Here is a 17,608-nt window from a genome sequence, read left to right as displayed (position 1 = left end):
GAAATGTAAGGAGTCTGTCTAGGTGTTGCCCATTGATAGCGCTGGAATTGGCACCTTGCTGATTTGGGCGACCGAACTAAACTGAAGGACGACCATGGTTACTTCTAGGGCTAGTCCTAGGACAATCTCAAACCTTGTGACCTGACTCTCCATATTTGAAACACACATTACTGCCCGTTCTACACACACCCTTATAATACTTATCACACTCTTTGCAAAGCAGGTGAATGCGAATAATGTTTGCACTATCCTGGGATTTGGAGCATGGCACCCTATCCCTACGATCATTTTTGAACTTTGGTACTGGGGCACTAGCTAAAAAGGGAACTGGGACTAAAAAATTCTGACTATGCTGAGAACGGTTACCACTCTGCAACCTTGGCTGAGAAAAACTATAACTACCTGTTCTGGCTCTCTTATTCTCTCTTTACTTCTTCTTAAGTTTTTGATCTTCAATCTATTGAGTATGGACCATGAGCCTAGATATGTCCATCTCTTTAATTAACATCACAGTCCTGCACTTATTAACCACTCTACCTAAAACCCGATACACAAACTTACTTATTCTGGATCTACTGTCTGCTACTACATGGGAAGCATACCTGGCTAACTGAGTGAACTTAAGGGAGTATTATTTCACACTTATACTACCTTGTCTGAGATTGATGAACTCTAACACTTTGTCTTCTTTCTACTCTAGGGGAAAAAATCTATTTAAGAAGGTCGTAGAAAACTCCTTCAATTCTTGGGCCCTGCATCTGTACCCCTATCTTTTTTTCACTGCTTATACCACATATAGGCTATATCTTGTATCTGATAGGCGGCTAACTCAGCACTCTTACTAGAAGTCACTCCCATGATATTTGTAACTTTCTAAACCTGGCCAAGGAATTCTTATGGATCCTCTTCAAACTTAGAACCAGAGAATAGGGGAGGATTCATTTGAGTGAAGTCTCGAATCTTGGATATAGAAAAATTGGCCACTGGGTTGGCCAGAACAGCAGCTAGCCATTTATCCTGAGTTGTGACTGAATTAGCAAAAGTAGTGAATACTGTTCTGAATTCTACATGAGAGACATGCTCATCCAGAGGATCTTCCTGGACTGGCTAAGGTACTAACTGATTCCATGTTCCTCTTTTATAGCCTTTTTAGGTGGTATGTTCTATAAATAAAAGAGAAGAAGGGATAAGACTAAGAGTTAAATTTGAGCTTATGCTCATTGGTACTACATGAATACTAAAAAAAGGGAATCTATTCCTAAAATATCTCATAGCCTCCTGCATTTAAGTGTGGTGCACAACACACCCATGTACAAGACTCTACTAGATGCGGATTGTTAGACTTCCTACGACACTGTTGAACCTTAGTCTATGATACCAAGTTTGTAACACCCCAAATCTATTACCCGAAATACTACACGGTGCTCATAATCCCGAAGGACCACAAGTTAATCTATGATTGATATTTGTACTGAGCACTAACTAATAATAATAATATCATAAATACGAAAATATGAAATGAAAGGCCATAAGGTTCAATACTGATACACAACTGAAAATATGGTATAACAATACCAAAAAAACTGAAATAACTGTCTGAATATGTTATAGTATGAAAGCCTCTAGAACTGACTAAACTGTCTGAATAAGGAGTTGATGGGACACTTTCCCAAATAACTCCAACTACTGAAATAAACTAAGTAATGAAATAATAAAAAAATGATTTATGTCCTTGAAGGATGAAGACTCATTGCTGACTCTGACTGCTAAGACTGGATTGCTACTGATGCTCTGGAGCATATGTTTTTGAACCTATGGTATAAAACACCATAGCGTAAATATGTTAGTATGATTGAATGTACTGGTACACATGTGAGGTAGGCTAAATATAATGGTTCATATGCATAAATAATACTAACTAACTTAATAACATGGACGTGAGAATACATGCCTGAATACGTAATAACACTGACTCATAAATTTTGATAACATGGATTTACTGATATTAGAGTACTAATACTGTGATACTGAATGATTGAGTCCATTAATCATATGAATTATAGAGTTTACAAGTAATCGATATCTGAGGTTACTAGTACTATATTACTGATAACTGATAAATGAGTATACTGATACTGAAAAACTATCTGAGTTTATCTGAACTGGATGACTGTATTTGACAGTCCCGATTCTAATGGAACTAGCAGAGTTTCGTACTAAGGTGAGTGACTATAACTGACAATCCTGATATCTGTAGAACTAAACAGAGTTCTATTACTGAGACTGAATCTGAAACTACTGAATCTGAAACTAAGACTGTGGGAGGTAATCATCTAACCAACATGCCCCACATTTGAACTTGTGGGGTACAACCCCTAACCCCAGCTAGAAGGGTATTAGTATCGTTCCACGAGTAAATACAAGCTATAAGTAAACCCTATCTGACAGGGAGCTCTTTCGTCAACCCTCCTAGTAGAAAAACTAAAATGAGGTGTATAATCCCTAAAATTATAGGGTACATCTCAACCTATATTGTCTATATAGTTCTGGAATGCAAGGATTTATTCTAAGGATCACACCCTTTACTGACTGGCAGGTGATCCCTCATCCTTGGGTTCACTCGGTATTGAATCCTACTCCCAACTGAGGAGATACTGAACTAGATTAAATTGAACTGAACTGTTATTGATCGTATTGTTTAACTGATTAGAACTGAGTTCACTAAATTTTATTAACTGACGGAATACTATTAAGATCTATTAACTGACTAAGATTACAAAGATCACAGAGATTACTTAGATTTACTGAGGTTACCTAGTAGGACTGGACTGGTAGATACTAAATTTACTGAGTTTTCCTTAGTTATATAACTGACTGAATTCTAATGATCATGGCTTGACTGAGAGTATCTTCATAGATGATACTGGCTCTAGGCACACAGCTAGATTGTCGGGTACAAGTACCCACAGGACTCGATAGCATGAAACTAACAGAACATGACACTTCTTTAACACATGGACAATATCAACAATTCCTAACACAATAATTTGGAGATTTCATGAAGCACATGGTTATCATAATGTTTTACATGGATAGGAATGCATATAAGCATGTAATACTTTCATCAACCTAATCTTATGAACATTCCATCAAACCTTCATAATGCACACAATATCAAGGAAGTCATCCTTGATTATAAGGGTAAAGCATGCATTTATCACTTGGGTCATGACTGAGCTATAATACACAATTTCTATTCTCTTAGTCATTTTGTCAAACACCTTACATGCACCTCTTAGGGAATACATATAATCATCAAATTAACACATCATAACCACCAAGTTCATAGTCTTCAACACACATACTTATATAGTTTCATAAAAACAAATAATGATTCCAACTTGGGAATCAAACAATCATAATCTCTTGAACATAATCAACCTACAACAGAACATTCACAATACATGATTTAAAAACTTGATTCATGGGCTTCATAGATGAAAGAAATCCATGAATGAATACTATGCATACCTTATTTCTTGAATTTATAAAGATTAATGGAGAGATTCTTGAATTTGAGTATTGAATTTGAATCCCCAATTGAAAACCCTAACTTGTTCTTGAGTGGAACTTAAGAAAAACACTATATTTTTGGTAAAAATGGCTAAATCATGTGTTATTGGGTTTATATAGGGGTAAGAAATTTGACCCTTTTTCCATTGAAGACGCGGATATTTATTGACTGAAAACTGGGCATCAACATGGTTGGCGAAGCGATGCGTCAATGGCACCAACGTGATACTCGACCCGTCACGCTATGATCGTACCAAGCCTTAGTACTTTTGGCTCTGGAAACATGCAACAATGTTAACCAACATGATAGGTAATGCGGCGCGCCAAGATCGCATTCGTCCACTATTTTGGGACACCGAACATGGTCTAAATGATGTCCAAAAAATTTGAAACTCGTCCAGGAACACCTATTGACCTCCCTGATCATAAATTAGCAAGAATTTCGACCATTCAAGGACATTAAGGTCGCAAAATGAGATTTCCAACTTTTGAAGCCCAAAAATAAACTAAGTATGGAAACTTAGCTAGAATTTTCTAAGTCTGGAACCTCCTTAATGCATAAATGGACTGATTTTGTAAGGTCTTACAATAGAAAACCAGGATCTAAGTCCCAGGTCAGTGTTAGCAGTGCTTATACAAATCATCTATGTTAAAAATATGGCAGACATCAGCAGGGTGAGTGTAGAGTGGGTAGTGATGTGTGCTTCGGGTATGGCAAGCCAGGCTATCAGATTTGGGAATGTTGTATAGTTGCTCAGAAGGGTAGGGATGTGTGCCAATAGGGCCAATCCCATCAGTCATCGGTTCCATCTGGCCGCCCAACTCAGCAGGGTGCCGCTTCTAGTTCTACTAGTGGTTAGCATCCAAACAAATTATATTCTTCAGTCCTACCAAGATCAGGAAAATTCTCCTGACGTAGTTACTGGTACGTTACAGGTTTTCAACTTACACATTTATTCTTTACTAGACCTTGGAGCTTCTCTTTCTTTTGTAACTCCATATATAGCCATCAATTTTGGAGTTAGTCTCAAAACTCTAGCAGAGCCCTTTTTAGTGTCTACCCTTGTAGGTGTTTCCATTGTATCCCGGAAGGTATATTGGAACTTTCCGTTCACAATATCTCTAAAATTTACCTTAGTTGATCTCGTGGATTTAGAGATGACGGATTTTGACGTTATTATTGGTATGGATTAGCTTCACTCATGTTATACCTCAGTTGATTGTAGAAATAAAATAGCTCATTTTCAGTTCCCAGATGAACCAATCCTTGAATGGAGGGATAGTACTACAGCTCTTAGGGGTCAGGTGATTTTGTACCTTAGAGAAAGAAAGATGATATCCAAGGGGTGTGTCTACCATCTTGTGCAATTCAAAGACTCTAGCTCAAAAACTCCTACTCTTGAGTCAGTCCCTGTAGTAAATAAATTCTCAGATGTGGTTCCTGAAAATCTTCCTAGATTTTCTCCCAAAAGAGAAATTGATTTTGGAATAGACCTTCTCCTAGATACTCAGCCTATATCTATTCCTCCATACATAATAGCTCCAGCTGAACTCAAAGAGTTGAAAGAATAGTTAAAGGATCTCCTAGATAAGGGATTCATCAGGCCCAGCGTCTCCCTATGGGGCACACCTATTCTATTCGTTCTTAAGAAAGATGGTTCTCTCACGATGCGTATTGACTACCGTCAGTTGAATAAGGTCATAGTCAATAATAAATACCTACTTCCTAGAATCGATGACTTGTTTGACCAACTTTTAGGTGCTAGCTACTTTTCCAAGATAGACCTCCGATCAGGCTATCATCATCTCAGAGTAAGAGAATGTGATATTTTGAAAATAGATTTCCAAACTCGGTATGGTCATTTCAAATTTGTCATGTCATTTGGTCTCACAAATACCCCAGTAGCCTTCATGGACTTGATGAACTGAGTGTTCAAGCAATACTTGGACATGTTCATCGTAGGCTTCATTGATGACATTTTAGTCTATTCTCGTAGCGAAAGTGATCATGCAGACCATCTCATCATAGTGCTTTAGACTCTTAGAGCTTACCAGTTGTATGCTAAATTCAGTAAGTTTGAATTCTAGATAAGATCAATAGTTTTCCTTGGCCATATCATTTTTGGTGATGGTATTAGAGTCGATCCTCATAAGACTGAGGTGGTGAGAAACTGGCCTAGACCCATCTCTCCATCATACATCAAGAGATTCTTAGGTTTAGATGGCTATTACCATTGGTTTGTTGAAGGGTTTTCTTCTATTACATCCCCCATATCCAAATTGACTCAGAAGAAAGTTAAGTTTTAGTGGTTAGATTCTTGCAAGAAGAGTTTTTAGGAGTTGAATAATCGAGTCACCTCAGTCCAATCTTGACTCTACCAGACGGTTTAGATGGTTTTGTTATGTACTGTGATGTATCCAGAGTAGGTTTGAGTTGTGTCCTCATGCAGAGAGGTAAGGTCGTAGCCTACGCCTCCAGATAGCTTAAACCCCATGAGAAGAATTAGCCTACTCATGATCTTGAGATAGCAGCTATAGTGTTTGCCTTAAAGATTGGAGGCATTACTTGTATGAGGTGCATGTAGATATGTTCACATATCACAAAATCCTTCAGTATGTGTTTTCTCAGAAATATTTGAATTTGTAACAGAAAAGGTGGTTAGAGTTATTGAAGAATTATGACATGAGTTTTCTATACCATCCGAGCAAGGCCAATGTAGTGGTTGATGCTCTCAGTAGATTGTCTATAGGTAGTGTTGCTCATGTTGGGGATTTTATAAAAACGTTAGCTCAGGAAGTCCATTAACTTTCGACTAGGTATCCATCTACTTGATTCAGTAGAAGGTGGTGTATGGGTGCAGAGTAGCTCAGATTCATCTCTAGTTTCCGAGGAAAAGAAAAAGAAGGATAGGGATCCCAGTCTAGTTAAGATAAAAGAATTAGTCAGAGGTCAAAAAGTGGAGGTCTTCTTCCAAAGGGGATATGGTGTGTTGCACTATCAGGGTAGATTGTGTGTGCCTGGTGTACATGACTTGAGGCAACAAATTCTTGTGGAAGTGTATGGTGCGCATTACTCTATCCATCCAGGGACCACTAAGATGTACCACAATTTGTGGGAGATCTATTATTAAAGTGGGATTAAGAGAGATATTGTAGAGTTTGTAGATAACTTCTCTATATGTCAGCAAGTTAAGGTTGAGCATCAGAAGCCTAGTGCATCCATGCAGGAGTTTAGTATTCCCATGTGAAAATGGGAGAAAGTGAACATGGACTTTGGGACATGTTTGCCTTGTATCCGTCATCAGCATGATTCTGTTTAGTTTATCGTAGATAAGATGACCAAATCAACTCATTTATTGACAGTCCAAACCTCTTATTCAGCTAAGCACTATGCCAATCTCTATCTCAAAGATTTTGTTAGGTTGTACGGTGTTCTGTTATCTATCATTCCAGATAGAGGTACCCAATTTACCTCTCATTTCTGGAAAGCATTTCAAAAAGGTCTAGGTACCCAAGTCTATCTCAATATAGCCTTTTACCCTCATACATACGGTTAAGAAGAATAGACTATTCAAACTCTTGAGGATATGCTGAGAACATGTGTTCTTGATTTCAAGGGTAGTTGGGATGACCATTTGCCATTAATTGAGTTCGTATACAATAACAGCTATTATTCCAGTAATCGTATGGCTCCATTTGAGGCTCTCTATTATAGAAGATGTAGACCTTCAATTAGTTGGTTTGAAGTAGGTGAGGCTGCAATAGGACGGCCTGACTTGGTGTTTGATGCCTTAAAGAAGGTTTAGTTGATCACAGAAAGGCTTAGGGCTGCCCAGATCCGACAAAAATCATATGCCGATGTGAGGAAAAAGGATCTTGAGTTTGAGATTGGTGATTTGGTGTACTTAAAAATCTCTCCCATAAAGGGAGTGAAGAGATTTGGCAAGAAAGTAACTCAGTCCCCTATATGTCGATCTCTTCAGAATCCTCAGTCACTTCAGAAAGGTAGCTTATGATCTTAAGTAACCTTTAGATATAGCCTCAGTACACCCAATAATCCTGTCTCATTGTTGAAAAAGTGTATTGGTGATCCGGCTGTAGTTGTTCCCTTAGAAAGTGTAGATATTCAGAACAGTCTTTCCTCTGAGGAAGTTCCAGTCAAAATTCTTGATCATCAAGTTCGCAGACTAAGGAACAAAGAAGTTTCACTAGTCAAAGTTCTTTGGCAGAATCAGTCCGTTAAGGGAGACACTTGGGTAGCAGAAGAAGATATACGGACTAAGTACCCTCATCTTTTCTCCACAAATCTAGATTCAGTATAAAGTACTAATCTTCTTAAGATTTCTTCTCTTTCATGCTCAGTTTCAGCCGCACATCATGTTCACGTCAGTCATGCATTCATGAATCAGTTCATTCATGCATTCCATGCCTCAGACATCCATATTCAGTGTGTAAGCTCAGACCATCAGTTTTCTTGGCTTAACCAGTTTTATTCGAGGATGAATGATCCCAAGGGGGAGATATTGTAACACCCTATATTTCTCTAGCATAATCTAAGTCCGAATGCATGATTATTCATATATGAAATTTTTGGAACATTCATTATTTTTTAGTTTAGAGCCTGCCATTGCGTAGGAAATTAATTAGCTTTCCAATGATATAAAATTTGCCCAAATCCGATAACCGAGTAAGAAGTTATGGCGATTTTAAGTTTCAGTCATTAAACACTATCATTTTAACCCTTAGCACGTCGTGGAGCCAATATAAATAAAAATTGTCAGATTTCAGTATGGTACCATGATGTTTGGCAGGAAAAAAGTCCAGGCATGGGGGTACCATAGATGATAGTTGTACCCCAAAAATAGGAATAACATAAGAAGATGTTAGTATTAAGCTGAAATATTACTCAAAGTCTGAGGAATACAAGGTACACTCAAGGGAACAACCTCCAAATGACTCAGTAGACAAATAAAAACTTGAAGTACTGGATTATCGACTAAAATCTATGGAACCTAAGCTGGCCCTCCCATCCCCATATGATAAATATCCCTAGAATACACTACCTTAGGCTCGGAGGAGGCCTCTTTAAAACATCCTTAAGATAGGCTTGCACCACATGCCTATTCTCTATATTTGGGTCGACCACGACCCTCGTCTTGTTCTTGAATTGGGGTTCTCATATTGAGTGTCGACCCAGCCTCTCTAGCCATTCTAGACTTAGTCCTTACCATCTATATAGAAAAGACTGAAATACAAGTTTATAACATTGAGTATGAATAAATCGTATGACAAAGAACCAAATTAGAGAAGTTTTTCCTAAAGATATCCTATAGACTCTCAAAGATAGATACAGATGTCTACGTACCAATCCGTGAGATTCTACTAGACATTCTACTATTACAATTATGATATAGGTGAACCTAGAACTATGATACCAATTTGTTATGATCCAAAATTGCGGTCTATGGTGACACTTGTTGCAACCCAACCTTGACAAAAAAGCCAATCACCCAAAAAGAAAAGAAATTCACAACACGTAACAATTACAGTAAGATTAGAGTGCTAGATCAAAGTCAGGCCATAAATATGGCATGATCTAAACCATATGAGATAGGTCGTTAATGATATCCATTTGTGTAACATCCCGATTCGTTGAACCAGAATGCTACACGGTGCTTATGACCCCGAGGGACCACAAGCTAACCCATGACTGATATCTGTACTTGTCTACTGTAAATCATGATATAATAATGTGGAATATATAGAACTGTAAGGATATAAGGTTAAACTGAATAAAATCAAGTGGGTCAAAATACCTACAACTTAATCTGAAAGCTAAGTCTGAATGTAAATCTGAACATAAATCTAAAAGCCTCTAAACTATCTGAATAAGGAGTTGAAGGAATATGTCTCCAATTAACTCCATAAAACTGAATTGAAGAAAAATAAATGAATCAAATCATATTGTCCTCGAATCAATGACGACTCACTGTGTCTCTGCGACTGGAATGCTACCGCTACTGCTAGCCTGGAGCTTGTGTCTCAGAATCTATGGTGTAACATGAAAAGAAAGCACCATAGCACAAATGCATCAGTACAACAGGAGTACTGAGTATACGAGAAAGATAGGATAAACATAAAGGGTTTCATGCATGAACAACACTGACTAACCAATATGAACGTGGGAGTGCAAACACACATATATAGAAACTGGGACCGTGAATACGTGATAGCATGACCTGCAATCTAATACATGGTTTACTGATAACTGTCATGACTGATACTAAAACTGATAACATGGATGACTATATCTGACAGTCCTGGATTTACTGAAATCTAAAGAACGCCCTGAGTTCTTTTACTGAGACTGATACTAAAACTGTGGGAAGTAGTGTTTAACCAATATGCCCTATGTATGCCATTATGGCTAAGCTGTGGTCTAATCTCTACCCTGACTGGAGGGGCGTTAATACTGTGACATGGGTAAGGACAGCGTGTGAGTAACCTTTATCTGGAGGGTACTCACTGAGAACGGTGGGAACCCTAAACTGACATGTTAAGCCACCTCATCAACCCTAATCTAATGGGTTAAGATGTCTCAACCTACACTGACTACGTAGTTCTGGAACACAAGGATGACTACTAAGAATCACACCCTGAACTGGTGGGTGAGTTCCCATCCTTGGGTTCACTTGGTGCTAACCTCTACTCCCATCTGGAGGGACTGGACATGAATAACTGACTGTGTATGACTTAATCTTACTGAATTCTGTTGACTGGCAGATTGTTACGGATATCTGACAATTGACTAAGATCATGAGGTTTTCCTGAGTCACATGACTAACTAAAGTCTATGGAATCATAGCTTGAGTTCAGATGTCGTGAAACATGACATGGATCTAGGCACACAGCTATAGTTTTTGGGTACAAGTACCCCTAGAACTCGATGTAAGGAAACTGACACACATGACTGACTTGATCATAAGAGTAGAGTCCATAATTTATATTATCATAAGTAGGGATCTCATACTAAGCACGGTTATCAACAATGTATTGCATGGAAAGGATTTCATATCACATGGAAGTACTTGGACAATCTTAATATCATGTTCGTTGAATAATCATATTGGCAACACATACTAATAGCATGGAAGTTCATGTGGATTGCACGGTTATCATACATCTTGTTCATAAGTAGGATTTGCAAGTAAACATAGCATAATCTCATAAGAATAGTTCATGAGTATTCCAACAACATTTACAAGGCACATTAACAACATAGAAGTCATTGAAACGTAAGGACATATCATGAATCCTTCACTTAGTCATAATTTAGCTATATTCCATGATTTCTAGTTTCTTAGGCATTTTATCAAACACTTTACATGCACATCTTAAGCATAGGTGAATTCATTAAATTATATAGCATGAACAACCAAATTTATATGTTTCCAACTCATATGATATCATGAATTCACAAAAATATATAAAAATTCCATCTTGGGAATCACCCAATATCAACAACATGATCATCAACACCCAACAATATAGAAATCATACTTTATAATGAAAAAAAAGGAAACAAACAAGCATCAATATGGGCATGATCATATCACCACAATCAACCAAGCTTTTGTATTTTAAAGATTGATTCTTGAACTCCACGGACAAAAGGAATCTGTGGATGAACACTACACATACCTTAGAAGGAAGATTCTTGATGATTGACGAAGGAATTTCCTTGAAATCGGATCTTCAAGCTTAATTATGCAACTCTAGTTGTTTTTATCCTTTAGTGCTCTTGGATGATGCGATTTGAGATGAAAATAGGTTTGCATTATGTTTAGAAGATATATATTTTGGAGGGTTAAGTTTAGGGATGTGTAAGGAGTATTTATAAACTTAATTACCATTAAAATAACTCAAAACGGAGTGTTTTTGACACCTAGAATTGACTTAGGCAGCGCCCAAGTGATCACCTATGCTTGGGTTGGTCGGCGCCTAACCAATCGCCTATGTTTGGGTTGGCCGGCGCCTAACCAATCACCTATGCTTACTGTCTCTCACAAAAATGGGCATAACTTTTCGCTTGGGTATTGGATTAAGGCGAAATTGGTATCGTTGGAAATCTAATTCGATTCTCTATAATTTAGTGGGTCTAAATCAGCCAAATTACCATATTAACATCTAGTTATACTCGTTCAAAGATGACCCTTGCAAAATCAAAGACTAAAACTTGATGGATTCAAAAACTCTTAGCTTGTATTACCTTAAGTGACTCGTATGAACATGCTTAATGCATCATAAGCTATTCTATCACTAGGATATTCATTGTAAGTCATGTACTCAGGTATGAATCACAAGATAGGAGATTTCATATGTAGGAATAGTTATTCACTTTCTAGCTTAGAAACATGCGGGGTATTATAATTTGATAGATAGGACTGCTTCCCATTGCATCCCACTAATTCAATATTATAAGAATTATGGCTAGGAATATGTAGAGAAGAGAACTATTATCTAATTAACACGCCCACATTAAAGTATATTTATCATTAAACTAATTATAAGTTCCTATATAGCCTTGCTCTGTAGCCGACGGTTGATCACCTGGTAACCAAAGAAATTGATCACTGGTGATCAATTTTACCTTTGCTTTCCAATCACTACTATCCAATTTTCTAATTCCAGTCACCAGGTGAAATTGATCAACCACCAGTTTTAGAGCAACACAATAAAGAAACTGTTAATCATTTTGAGGATAGGTTTACCATAGTGTAGGTGTTCAATCAGATAATTGTTCCCTTCTCCATTATATGCCTTGATATAATTATTATAGTGTTGGATTCGTGGGAGTTAATAGGAAGCATTCCTATCTATCATCTGGATATCATTACTAACATATCTCATATTGTTCAAATTTTATGTCATATTTTTGGAGTTCGATGTACTATATAATATCCAAAATCTAGGAATATCAAATAAACTTCTGGACAAAATAGTTTAGTTAAGTTAAATGGTTTTAATCCCACAAATGAGTAGTTCTTTCTCAAGCAAAACTTTCTCATATTTTTTTACAAAGAGTCATAAAGTTTCTATAGACATAAATCCTATAATAAGCATCTTGGATGGTAAGTGGGATCCGGGTTGGATTGGGTATTATTTAGTTTTTAATTAATTAGAATTCAAGCCAATAAGAAATTGACACATATTAAATGAAAATATTAATTATTTTGTAAAATTTTCTTTTAAGTGAAAGGGTAAATAAAGCCTATTAGGAGTGAACAAAATTGAACCACAAACTGAGTCAACAAAAATCCGACTAATAATTTGATTTGACTTGATTTGGTGTTGAAGAAAGAACCCATCAACAATTGGTTTGGTTTGGTTTTAACTAAAAAGAGTCAATTCCTAACTGAACCAATTTGATATTATATTTACATAATTTTTAAAAGTATTTACTACATAAAAATATTTATCGTGATGTAATTTATGAATATTCCTTAAGGTTTTTCATTATTTTTATCTTTCAACATATTATTTCTATTTAAACTTACATTTTTGAATAGTCCATTAAGTTTATAGTCCATAAATATTAGTAACTCAAATAAAGTCCAAATCAATACTAATACTAACAAAATTATTGAATTAAAACATTAGGAGTGATAAGACTGTTGGATATCTATTCTTTAGTTTTGTAAAAATACTACTAGATAATTGTGAAAACAAGGCATCCACAAGGTAATACAATAAACTCTCTATTCAAAATTGAAGACAACACCGAAATATCATGAACAAGAAAATAAAAGCGTATATACAAACAAAACCACTCTTACCTACTAATACAGACAAACTCCTACTCACTAACCTGCAATCTTAATCCACATCCTCCACATATTCCTATCCTAGGTCATGTCTTCTGTAAGCTGTAACTGCTCCATATCATGTCTAATAACCTTCCTCCAATATTTCTTCGGCCTACCTCTAGCCTACCTAAAACCATTCATAGCCAACTTCTCGCCCCTATGAACTAGAGCATCTACAGCCCTCTTTATTACATGCCCAAACCATTGCAACCTCACATTTTGTATTTTGTCCTCTACCGAAGCCACTCCCATCTTCTCCCGAATAATTTCACTTCTAACCCTATCACTCATGGTAAGCCCAAACATCCATCGCAATATCCTCATCTCTACCACCTTCAACTTTTTGATGTAAAAGTTCTTAACTTGCCAACACTCTTCCCCATACAACATAGACTATTAGACTACTACTCCATAGAACTTCCTTTAAGCTTAGGACACATATTCTTATCACACAACACCCATGAAGCGAACCTCCATTTCAACAATCCTGCACCCATATGGTGTATGATATCCTCATCAATCTCGCCATTCCCCTGAATCATAGACCTAAGATACTAGAAATTTTTCTTCTTCTGAATGGCCTCAGAATCCAACTTCACCACCACATCAACCTCATGTGACAAATAACTAAACTTATATTTCAAGTACTCTATCTTGGTCCTACTCAACCTAAATCTCTTGGACTTAAGGGTCTGTCTTCAAACATCTAACTTATCATTACATATCCCCACATCTAATCAATTAGTACAACTCATTAATGAATAAGATACAACAAGTCACCTTTCCTTGAATATTTCGTGTCAAAACATCCATCAAAAAGACAAATAAAAATGGGCTTAGAGTCGATCCCTGGTGAAACCTTGTCAAAATAGGGAAGTTCTCTAAATCGCCTCCTACCGTTCTCACTCGAGTCTTTGTACAATCATACATTTCCTAAATCAACCCAGTGCAAATCACGGGCATGCCTCCATCCTCTACAAACCTCCATAAAATCTCCCTAGGGACTTTGTCATATGACTTCTCAAGTTCAATGAACACCATGTACAAGTCATTCTTCATCTCCCTAAAATGTTCCACTAATGTCCTTAGGAGGTGAATGGTCTTAATACTCGGGTAACCTGGCATAAAACCGAATTGATTCTCAGAAATATTCAAAATCCTCCTAAGCCTCAACTCTACCACCCTTTCTCAAACCTTCACAGTATGACTCAATAGCGTGATACCCCTATAGTTGTTTTAACTATAAATGCCCCCCTTGTTCTTATAATATGGAATCATCGTACACCATCTCCAAGCTTTGGGCATATTCGCTGCCCTAAAAATAATATTAATAACACCTTGTCAGCCACTCCAAACCTGCCCTGCCAGTGCTCTTCCAAAAATCTACCAGAATTTTGTCTGGCCCAGTCGTCCAAACCTACGCATCCTACGAACAGTTATCTTAACCTCATCCACCTTAATAAGCCTACAATAACATAATAGTGACACCCATTCGAGTTATCCAACTCCCTCAGTTCTAAATCTTTATCCCCTTCATAATTTAAAAGTTTGTGAAAATAGGATTACCACCTCTTCCTAATAAGTGCATCCTCAACCAATACTTTTTCATCCTCTCCCTTGATGCACTTCACTTGGTCAAGGTCACACACCCTATGCTCTCTATCCTTGGCAAGCTTATACATTCTTTTAACCCTGCCTTTCTCCTTTAAATTTGCATACAAGCTCTCAAAAGCCACTATCTTAACCATCGTAACCACTAGCTTAGCCTCTCTCCTAGCTAACTTATACTTCTCCCTAATTTTCCACTTCTCCTCTTTATCCTTGCTTACAACAAACATAGCATAGGCCACCTCCTTATCCTCCACCTTTATTTTAACTTCTTTGTTCCACCACCAGTCCCCCCCTTTTCTCTCTTCCATCTATCATAACCCGAGCCAAGATCCTAGCTGTAACGAGAATCTGAAACCATAAAGGCGTGAACACCCCTATTCTATCTGGCAATCATACATAATTTTCATACAATGTAAAAAATGCAGAAAGTTAGAAAAATGAAAACATGGTAAATTTCTAAATTCAACTAGGAAATACGAAATGAGGTTCATAATATTCAAAATACATAAAACCATTCTGCGAAATCTCTAACAGCATGAAAATAACTTCTTTCTGAAAACTAGGACAAGGCCCCCAGTCAGACCATAAACCAAAATAAAATAACAAATTCTAATAACCACGCCTCGTGGAATAGAGAAGGCTTACAACTGTAACTCTCAGACACACCATACTATTTAGCGGGACCCTAGAAATGTGCCTCAGATCCTGAAATATAGGGGTTAATACAGATGTACTGGTACATAGAATAATCCAAAAACAAAATACTAATATGTAAAGTGAGAGCATTTCATGAAAAGTATGTCATCATCAAACATTTGAAAATACATGGGTATAATAAATAGGCTTTTAAAACATTTCTGTAAATCTTAATTCAACATCTTTGCCTTAGTTCTGAGCTAGGTGGTACACCCTACAAGTTTGATATTCCATGAGCTATATGGAATCCTCTCTTGACTCGGCAGACAAACCTTCAACCCAAGTTTGCCGCAGGGGTTGGAGTTTCTAATTTTGATACGCCACAGGGAACTAGGCCAGTGTATAATCCCTTTTGGGGACATAATAAACCGTATCGACAAAATATGATTTTGGGTAATGAGATTTCTGAACTCATGACTTCTTCACGTAACCACCTAACATCTCTTAAGCCCATTTTTAACCTTTTTTGAACATGCATCTTTCAAAATTCAAATTCTGAAAATCTAATTGAAATCTAACTTCTATTCTGTTCGAAGTCTGTTATGGCATTAGCTGATTTTGGTATCTTCATACCAAGATTTGAAAGTCATAAGTCCAAGCCATATCATAATCGTATCATAGTTATTTCACTCAAAACAATGTTCAGACCACCAAAACATTCAAACAATACAAGAGAACTCGTATTTCAAACCATATGTCAAACTATGCAAAGACTCTCTCTTTTCAACATTTCAACCAATGGTGGTCAATTTCTAAAAATGATCATGCAAGTCTTTTGATTATTACATTTTAAATTTTAAAAAAAATGTCCCTCTCTTCAATTCACAACCAACATAAATTTTGTAATTGCTAGTAAAACCCTTGGCTCATGCTTTAAGTCATGCAATTGAATTACCCTTAACTTCGAAATAAAAAGGTACACAGTGAGAGAGGGAAATTCATTCTTCATTCTCTCAATTCATACTTCAAAACTGAAAACACATTAATACAAATACACTAGAAAAGTTCGGATTAAACATAAGATCTCAAGACCAAAATCATATATCATTGAAAGGATTTACAATGCTTACTTTTTAATGTAATTCAAGATCTTCATGAAAACATAATTTATCAACATTCAAAACATTAATATAATAATTTATCCATTCCCATGTAGTTTAGGAAATCCCTACGTACCCTAATCGATGAAAAATTTGCAAAAAAGTTGATCCCTTGAGCTTGAATGTTTAACCCTAAGTTGTTTTTGTCCTATTATGTTTTTGAAAGATGAACTAGGAATTTAAGAGAGTTATAACGCAACTAATGATAGTAATTTTGTCAATAGATGTTTAGGGAAGGTTTTGGAATGTAAAAAGACTTGGTTGCCCATGAAATAACTCAAAGATGAAGTGTCTACGTTGTTTGGCCATAGGGTTTGAGTCGCACGCCTATGGAAAACCTCAAGGTTTGCATCGCATAAACCATGTCAAACCTTAAGGTTTGCATCATACAACTTATGGCAAACTCTTTCCAATGAACATTTGTGATGGTTAGGCGACGCACACCCCTTTGGAAAGCCTTAACTTTTCACTTGGGTAACAGATTATGGAGAAATTGATATCGTTGGAAAGATAATTTGATTATCTACAATTTGGTGAGTCTTAATCTGCCAAATTCCATATATACATAAAGTTATACTACTTCAAATATGACCCTAGTAATATCGAACACCAAAAATTGGCCGAATCAAAGGCTCTTAGCTCACTTTGCTCTAAGTGATTCCTATGAACATATTTCACCTCGAAATCACTCCACACACTAGGATAATGATCATGAAACTTATATTCACATAGGAAATCATTTGGATTTGAGCTTATACATAG

The sequence above is a fragment of the Capsicum annuum genome, unplaced genomic scaffold, assembly GCF_002878395.1.
Source record: "Capsicum annuum cultivar UCD-10X-F1 unplaced genomic scaffold, UCD10Xv1.1 ctg5076, whole genome shotgun sequence".
Classification (NCBI taxonomy): Eukaryota; Viridiplantae; Streptophyta; class Magnoliopsida; order Solanales; family Solanaceae; genus Capsicum; species Capsicum annuum.
This window is presented reverse-complemented; position numbering follows the sequence as displayed.